Source organism: Rutidosis leptorrhynchoides, chromosome 4 (assembly GCF_046630445.1).
Source record: "Rutidosis leptorrhynchoides isolate AG116_Rl617_1_P2 chromosome 4, CSIRO_AGI_Rlap_v1, whole genome shotgun sequence".
NCBI lineage: Eukaryota > Viridiplantae > Streptophyta > Magnoliopsida > Asterales > Asteraceae > Rutidosis > Rutidosis leptorrhynchoides.
In genome coordinates this window covers 238,747,085-238,756,537 of record NC_092336.1, presented here as the reverse complement: position 1 = coordinate 238,756,537, position 9,453 = coordinate 238,747,085, and the positions used below count along the sequence as shown (strand labels likewise).

Below are 9,453 nucleotides of genomic sequence, written 5' to 3'. Positions count from 1 at the left end.
GAAGAAGAAATACCCGCATCTATTTTTAGAAGATTCGTCAACACCTTCAACAGCTTAAAATTTCGGGACGAAATTTATTTAACGGGTAGGTACTGTAGTGACCCGAAATTTTCCATGTTTATATATATTAATTGAGATTGATATTTACATGATTAAATTTTTCCAACATGTTAAGCAATCAAACTTGTTAAGACTTGATTAATTGAAATATGTTTCATATAGACAATTGACCACCCAAGTAGACCGGTGATTCACGAACGTTAAAACTTGTAAAAACTAAATGATGAAATATATATGGATATATATATAGTTAACATGATACTATGATAAGTAAACATATCATTAAGTATATTAACAATGAACTACATATGTAAAAACAAGACTACTAACTTAATGATTTTTAAACGAGACATATATGTAACGATTATCGTTGTAAAGACATTTAATGTATATATATCATATTAAGAGATATTCATACATGATAATATCATGATAATATAATAATTTAAAATCTCATTTGATATTATAAACATTGGGTTAACAACATTTAACAAGATCGTTAACCTAAAGGTTTCAAAACAACACTTACATGTAACGACTAACGATGACTTAACGACTCAGTTAAAATGTATATACATGTAGTGTTTTAATATGTATTTATACACTTTTGAAAGACTTCAATACACTTATCAAAATACTTCTACTTAACAAAAATGCTTACAATTACATCCTCGTTCAGTTTCATCAACAATTCTACTCGTATGCACCCGTATTCGTACTCGTACAATACACAGCTTTTAGATGTATGTACTATTGGTATATACACTATAATGATTAGCTCTTAGCAGCCCATGTGAGTCACCTAACACATGTGGAAACTAGCATGAAATATCTCATAAAATTACAAAAATATGAGTAATCATTCATGACTTATTTACATGAAAACAAAATTACATATCCTTTATATCTAATCCATACACCAATGACCAAAAACACCTACAAACACTTTCATTCTTCAATTTTCTTCATCTCATTGATCTCTCTCAAGTTCTATCTTCAAGTTCTAAGTGTTCTTCATAAATTCTACAAGTTCTAGTTACATAAAATCAAGAATACTTTCAAGTTTGCTAGCTCACTTCCAATCTTGTAAGGTGATCATCCAACCTCAAGAAATCTTTGTTTCTTACAGTAGGTTATCATTCTAATACAAGGTAATAATCATATTCAAACTTTGGTTCAATTTCTATAACTTTAACAATCTTATTTCAAGTGATGATTTTACTTGAACTTGTTTTCGTGTCATGATTCTGCTTCAAGAACTTCGAGCCATCCAAGGATCCGTTGAAGCTAGATCCATTTTTCTATTTTCCAGTAGGTTTATCCAAGGAACTTAAGGTAGTAATGATGTTTATAACATCATTCGATTCATACATATAAAGCTATCTTATTCGAAGGTTTAAACTTGTAATCACTAGAACATAGTTTAGTTAATTCTAAACTTGTTCGCAAACAAAAGTTAATCCTTCTAACTTGACTTTTAAAATAAACTAAACACATGTTCTATATCTATATGATATGCTAACTTAATGATTTAAAGCCTGGAAACACGGAAAACACCGTAAAATCGGATTTACGCCGTCGTAGTAACACCGCGGGCTGTTTTGGGTTAGTTAATTAAAAACTATGATAAACTTTGATTTAAAAGTTGTTATTCTGAGAAAATGATTTTTATTATGAACATGAAACTATATCCAAAAATTATGGGTAAACTCAAAGTGGAAGTATGTTTTCTAAAATGGTCATCTAGACGTCGTTCTTTCGACTGAAATGACTACCTTTACAAAAACGACTTGTAACTTATTTTTCCGACAATAAACCTATACTTTTTCTGTTTAGATTCATAAAATAGAGTTCAATATAAAACAATAGCAATTTGATTCACTGAAAACGGATTTAAAATGAAGAAGTTATGGGTAAAACAAGATTGGATAATTTTTCTCATTTTAGCTACGTGAAAATTGGTAACAAATCTATTCCAACCATAACTTAATCAACTTGTATTGTATATTATGTAATCTTAAGATACCATAGACACGTATACAATGTTTCGACCTATCATGTCAACACATCTATATATATTTCGGAACAACCATAGACACTCTATATGTGAATGTTGGAGTTAGCTATACAGGGTTGAGGTTGATTCCAAAATATATATAGTTTGAGTTGTGATCAATACTGAGATACGTATATACTGGGTCGTGGATTGATTCAAGATAATATTTATCGATTTATTTCTGTACATCTAACTGTGGACAACTAGTTGTAGGTTACTAACGAGGACAGCTGACTTAATAAACTTAAAACATCAAAATATATTAAAAGTGTTGTAAATATATTTTGAACATACTTTGATATATATGTATATAAGGTTATAGGTTCGTGAATCAACCAGTGGCCAAGTCTTACTTCCCGACGAAGTAAAAATCTGTGAAAGTGAGTTATAGTCCCACTTTTAAAATATAATATTTTTGGGATGAGAATACATGTAGGTTTTATAAATGATTTACAAAATAGACACAAGTACGTGAAACTACATTCTATGGTTGAATTATTGAAATCGAATATGCCCCTTTTTATTAAGTCTGGTAATCTAAGAATTAGGGAACAGACACCCTAATTGACGCGAATCCTAAAGATAGATCTATTGGGCCTAACAAACCCCATCCAAAGTACCGGATGCTTTAGTACTTCAAAATTTATATCATATCCGAAGGGTGTCCCGGAATGATGGGGATATTCTTATATATGCATCTTGTTAATGTCGGTTACCAGGTGTTCACCATATGAATGACTTTTATCTCTATGTATGGGATGTGTATTGAAATATGAAATCTTGTGATCTATTATTATGATTTGATATATATAGGTTAAACCTATAACCCACCAACATTTTTGTTGACGTTTTAAGCATGTTTATTCTCAGGTGATTATTAAGAGCTTCCGCTGTCGCATACTTAAATAAGGACGAGATTTGGAGTCCATGCTTGTATGATATTGTGTAAAAACTGCATTCAAGAAACTTATTTTGTTGTAACATATTTGTATTGTAAACCATTAAGTAATTGTCGTGTGTAAACAGGATATTTTAGATTATCATTATTTGATAATCTACGTAAAGCTTTTTAAACCTTTATTGATGAAATAAAGGTTATGGTTTGTTTTAAAATGAATGCAGTCTTTGAAAAACGTCTCATATAGAGGTCAAAACCTCGCAACGAAATCAATTAATATGGAACGTTTTTAATCAATAAGAACGGGACATTTCAATCAAAAGGTTAAAAGCAATAAAATAAATAAAAACAAAAACTGTACATACTTACCTGTGAGATAGAATTCTTAGAGACCTGCTTTAGCTGACTCATAGGAGAGTCGTGTGATTTGGTTCTCTATAGCTACATAAGCATAACCTCGATTCTTTAATATCTTTTCTTCTAAACATATGAACGGTCCTTCTCTGCCTAGAGTAACAAATTCGGTATTTGAATATGTTTGATTATTTGAACATTTACCTTCGTGTGACCATTTTCCGCATTTATAACATCTTTCAAGGTGTCGTGCTCTTCTTTTTGTTGCGGATTTTGATTTTCCTTTACCAAAATGTATTTTATGATGATCTTTTCTGAGTTCTTTTCTTACTCCGTCCATTTTCCCTCTTATGAATGATACCAGTTCACTCGGAAGGGTATCATTATTACGTTTAGTAATCATAGCGTGTAGCATTAAACCATGGTTCAGATCAAAGGAATTCTTCATCTCGTAAAACCTAAAAAAATAAAAATTCAGAATGGAGGGAGAAGACTAGTTCTTTAGGGTCTGCTAGGGAAAGACCATTCGGATTTAATTCTCAGAAACTACACGAAAATAGAATATCTAACTCTAACAGAAATATATATTACCCTAAAAAGATTCGAAGCTTCCTACACTTAGTTAGCTGTGGTGTCGAAATTGTGATTAACTTCATCTTCAACTTCCATTAGACTATCTATGTAATGTTTAACTCTGTGACCATTAACTTTAAATTCAACTCCATTTGAATTTATTAACTCTATTATTCCGTACGGGAAAACTCTTTTGAGTATGAATGGTCCAGACCATCTTGATTTCAATTTTCTAGGAAATAGCTTAAATCGTGAATTGAAAAAAAAAGAACTCTATCTCCTTCTTTAAATTCTTTTGAACTTCTGATTCTTTTATCATGCTATTTCTTCGTTCTTTCTTTATAGATTAACGAATTTTCATATGCTTCATGTCTTAATTCTTCTAATTCGTTTAATTGACTTAACCGTAGACGTCCAGCTTCATGTAAATCAAGATTACATGTCTTCAAAGCCTAAAATGCTTTGTGTTCAATTTCAACTGGAAGGTGACATGCTTTTCCGTAAACGAGTCTAAAAGGTGTGGTACCAATTGGAGTTTTGTAGGCTGTTCTAAAAGCCCAGAGTGCATCCTCCAATTTCATGGACCATTCCTTCGGATTTGATCCTACTGTTTTCTCTAGAATACGTTTTAAAGCTCGGTTGGTATTTTCAACTTGTCCACTTATTTGTGGATGATAAGCAGTTGAGATTTTATGAGATACTCCATATCTTTTAAGAACTTTCTCAAGTTGATTATTACAAAAATGAGTACCCCGATCACTTATTAAAGCTTTCGGTGTTCCAAACCTTGCAAAAAGACGTTTTAAAAAGTTGACTACAACTCGTGCATCGTTAGTTGGGAGAGCTTGTGATTCTGCCCATTTAGATACATAATCAATGGCAACGAGAATGTAGAGATTATTATGAGATTTTGGAAATGGACCCATAAAGTCAATACCCCAAACGTCAAATACTTCACATACTTGAATGACATTTTGTGGCATTTCATCACGTTGACTTATTTTTCCGGCCCTTTGACAAGCATCACAGGATTTGCAAAGAAGGTGTGCGTCTTTAAAAATTGTAGGCCAATAGAATCCAGCATCGTAAACTTTTCTTGCTGTAAGTTGAGGCCCATAATGCCCTACTATTGGTCCTGTGTGACAATGGTTTAAGATTTGACTAGATTCATCTCCAAATACGCATCGGCGTATTATTCCATCAGGACAGCTTTTAAACAAATGTGGATCTTCCCAGAAATAGTGTTTTATATCACTAAAGAATTTCTTTCGTTTTTGGTACGACAATCCTTTTTCAAGGAATCCACATACTAAGTAGTTTGCATAGTCTGCAAACCATGGAATTTCACTTTAATCTATCTTCAATAGATATTCATTAGGAAAGTTATCTTGTATGGCCGATTCATTTAGAACTTCTAATTCAGGATTTTCAAGCGAGAAAGATGATCAGCGGCGAGATTCTCTGCTCCCTTTTTGTCTCGGATTTCAATATCGAACTCTTGTAAGAGTAAGATCCAATGGATTAATCGAGGTTTAGCATCTTGTTTCGAAAATAGGTATCTAAGAGCAGAATGGTCGGTATAGACCACCGTTTTAGATAGAACGAGATATGAACGAAATTTGTCAAAAGCAAAGACAATGGCAAGGAGTTCTTTTTCAGTAGTTGTGTAATTCGTTTGTGCTCCTTGTAATGTCTTACTAGCATAATAAATAGGTTGAAATCGTTTTTCAATCCTTTGTCCTAAAACGGCTCCCATTGCAAAATCACTTGCATCGCACATGAGTTCAAATGGTAGATTCCAATTTGGAGTTATCATGATCGGTGCATTAGTGAGTTTTTCTTTAAGAATATTAAAACATTTTATGCATTCATCTGAAAAGATGAATGGTGCATCCTTTTCTAGGAGTTTATTCATAGGAGTGGCAATTTTAGAAAAATCTTTTATGAAACGTCGGTAAAAACCGGCATGCCCTAGAAAACTCCTAACTCCTTTAACATTGGTGGGATGTGGAAGTTTAGCAATTACATCTACTTTAGCTCTATCCACTTCAATTCCTTCCTTTGAAATTTTATGACCAAGAATGATGCCTTCTTTAAACATGAAATGGCATTTCTCCCAATTAAAAACTAGATTTGATTGTTCGTATCTAATAAGCATTCGTTCAAGATTAACTAGACATGATTCAAATGTATCACCGAAAATTGAGAAGTCATCCATAAAAACTTCCATGCATTCTTCTATCATGTCATGAAAAATCGCCATCATACACCTTTGAAAGGTTGCAGGGGCATTGCAAAGTCCAAATGGCATGCGTTTGTAAGTAAAAGTACCATAAGGGCATGTGAACGTGGTTTTCTCTTGATCCTCGGGTGCTATTGGAATTTGAAAATATCCGGAAAAATCGTCAAGAAAACAATAGTAACTATTTCCGGCTAATCTTTCCAACATTTGATCAATGAAAGGTAAGGAAAAGTGATCTTTTCTGGTGACGTTATTTAATTTTCTATAATCAATACAGACACGCCATCCTGTTACAGTCCTAGTAGGAATAAGCTCATTTTTCTCATTTGTGATGACAGTCATGCCACCCTTCTTAGGCACGCAATTGAACTGGGCTTACCCATGGACTATCAGAGATTGGATAAATTAAACCTGCATCTAGCAGTTTAATAATTTATTTCTTAACAACATCTTGCATATTAGGATTTAGTCTTCGTTGGCGTTGCACATACGTTTTATGACCTTCTTCCATAAGGATTTTATGTGTGTAATACGAAGGACTTATTCCTTTAATATCATGAATTTTCTATGCAATAGCTGGTTTATGAGCTTTTAGCACAGAAATGAGTTGAGATTTTTCATTTTCAGTAAGAGAAGACGATATTATTACAGGTAATTCAGATTCACCATATAAATAAGCATATTCCAAATGGTTTGGAAGTGGCTTTAATTCTAATGTCGGTGGTTCTTCTATCGATGATTTATATCGATATTTGTCTTCCTCTTTTAGCATTTGAATTTCTTCTGTTGTTGGTTTATATCCATTAGTCATGAGTGTAGCTAACATTTCAGCTTCATCAATTGGTTCAATTCCTTCTCCTAAAGAACATTCTCCTGTTCCTTGTAATTCTAGAAATTCTTCTAACAATTCTGCATGTGAATCTATAGTTTGAATATAATAACATGTATCATCTGCAGATTGCGGTTGTTGCATGGCTCTATCAACAGAAAAGGTTACACTCTTGTCCTCTCTACTTAGGGTCAGTTTCTTACCGAACACGTCTATTATTGCTTTAGCCGTGTTTAAGAATGGTCTTCCTAATATGAGAGGAACTCGAGAATCTTCTTCCATGTCCAGAATAACAAAATCTACTGGAAATACTAAAGTACCAACTTTAACTAGCATGTTCTCCATTATCCCTCTAAAATATTTTACTGATCGATCGGCTAGTTGTATGCTTATTCGTGTTGGTTTCAATTCTATAAGGTCTAGTTTAGCATATAGTGAATACGACATTAAATTTATACTAGCTCCTAAGTCTGCCAATGCTTCTATTGAACTAAGACTACCCAGAAAACATGAAATCGTGAAACTTCCTGGATCTGAAAGTTTTTCTGGTATCTTATTCAACAGTACTGCAGAACAATTAGCATTCATAGTAACAGCTGAAAATTCTTCCATTTTCTTTCTATTTGTGATTAGATCTTTCAAGAATTTAGTATATCTAGGCATTCCTGAAATCACATCAATGAAAGGAAGATTTATATTTATTTGTTTAAACATATTCAAGAATTTGGATTGCTCGGCTTCAAGTCTCTCTTTTCTCATTTTACTCGGGTAAGGAAGTGGTGATTGGTATGGTTTAACATAAGGTTTTGCCTTAACTGTGTTATCTTCATTAACCTTTTCAACTACCGGTTCTGTTTCCTTATCTTGCTCAGGTTGTGGTGCCGGTGGAGTAGGAATAGAATCATCAAAAATTACAGGCATTTCAGGTGGTTTAAGTGTAATACCACTTCTTGTGGTAATGGCTTTAGCTGTTTCATTTCGGGGGTTAGCATTTGTATTGCTAGGTAGACTTCCCGGTTTTCTTTCACCTATTAACCTTGCTAGGTTACTTACTTCTTGTTCCAGATTTTGAATAGAAGCTTGTTGATTTCTAAATGCTTGAGCATTTTGTTCATTGGTTTGTTTTTGAGATGTGAAAAACTGCGTTTGAGATCAACTAGCTTCGACATCATATCTTCAAAATTTGGCTTTTTATCATCGGTTTGTGGTGGTTTGTTTTGAAAAATAGGTCTTTGCTGATTGTAAGTATTGTTGGATACTTGTTGATTGCTAGGACCTTGTTGGTTGTTGTATGAAACATTTCGGTTATAATTCTGGTTTTGATTGTAGATTGGTCTTGGCGGTTGATAATTATTATGATAATTATTTCCAGGCCTTTGGTTCATGTATGAAACATTCTCTCTTTGTTCCATTGTTTGTTCAATACTGAGATAATCTTTTGTCAAATGTGGTCCTCCACACTGTTCACAACTAATTCGTATTGAGTGAATATATTTCGTCATCTTTTCCATTCGTCTCTCGACAGAATCTATCTTTGCGGAAATGGAATCAAAGTCATGGCTAGAATCGGCTCTAGCCGCTTTAGATGATCTAACGATATCTTTTTCTTGATGCCACTCATGTGAGTGGGAAGCAGTGTTATCAATAATTTTGTAAGCTTCAGTTGCGGTTTTCTTCATAATGGAACCACCAGCTGCTATATCGATGTCTTTCCTTGTAGTGATGTCGCATCCTTGGTAGAATATTTGTACTATTTGATAAGTGTCTAAACCATGTTGCGGACATCCTCTCAGTAACTTTCCAAATCTTGTCCATGCTTCATATAAAGTTTCATTCGGCTTTTGTGTAAAAGTAACAATTTCTCCTTGAAGTCTCACGGCTTTAGATGCCGGAAAGAATTGTTTAAGAAAATTTTCAACTAAAACATCCCATGTATCAATCGCCCCTTCAGGTAACGATTCTAACCAATCTTTGGCTTCTCCCTTTAAAGTCCAGGGAAATAACATGAGATATATCTGTTCATCCTCAACTTCTCGAATTTTAAATAGTGTACAGATCCTATTAAAGGTACGAAGATGTTCATTTGGATCTTCCTTCGGCGCACCACTAAATTGACATTGATTAGTTACCATGTGTAGGATTTGTCCTTTGATTTCATAATCTGGCGCATTAATGTCCGGTTGAGTAATTGAGTGACCTTGGCCAGTGCGTTTAGCTCTCATTCGGTCTTCCATACTTAGAGGTTCCAGATTTTCCATGATTGAATTTGTTGAATCTGAATCACTAGATGATTCTGATTTAATGGTTTGTTCCTCGACAATCTCTGGATGAGTGATTTGTGGTTCAGGAGGAATGATTAGTGGTTCAGGATCTCTGAATTGTCCCTGAATATCCTCCGGATTCTCAATTGTGAGGTCGGGTTCAAAAAATGGATTATCGGA

The 9,453-nt window shown here is 33.6% G+C and overlaps 1 non-coding gene across 1 annotated transcript; it reads left to right on the top strand.

Annotated features, from left to right (window-relative positions):
- Positions 1 to 8,779: 8,779 nt before the first annotated feature.
- On the top strand, positions 8,780 to 8,886 carry LOC139845728 (small nucleolar RNA R71). Its single transcript, XR_011758489.1, has one exon. It is a non-coding gene; the product is annotated as a small nucleolar RNA R71 (small nucleolar RNA).
- The last annotated feature ends 567 nt before the right edge of the window (positions 8,887 to 9,453 follow it).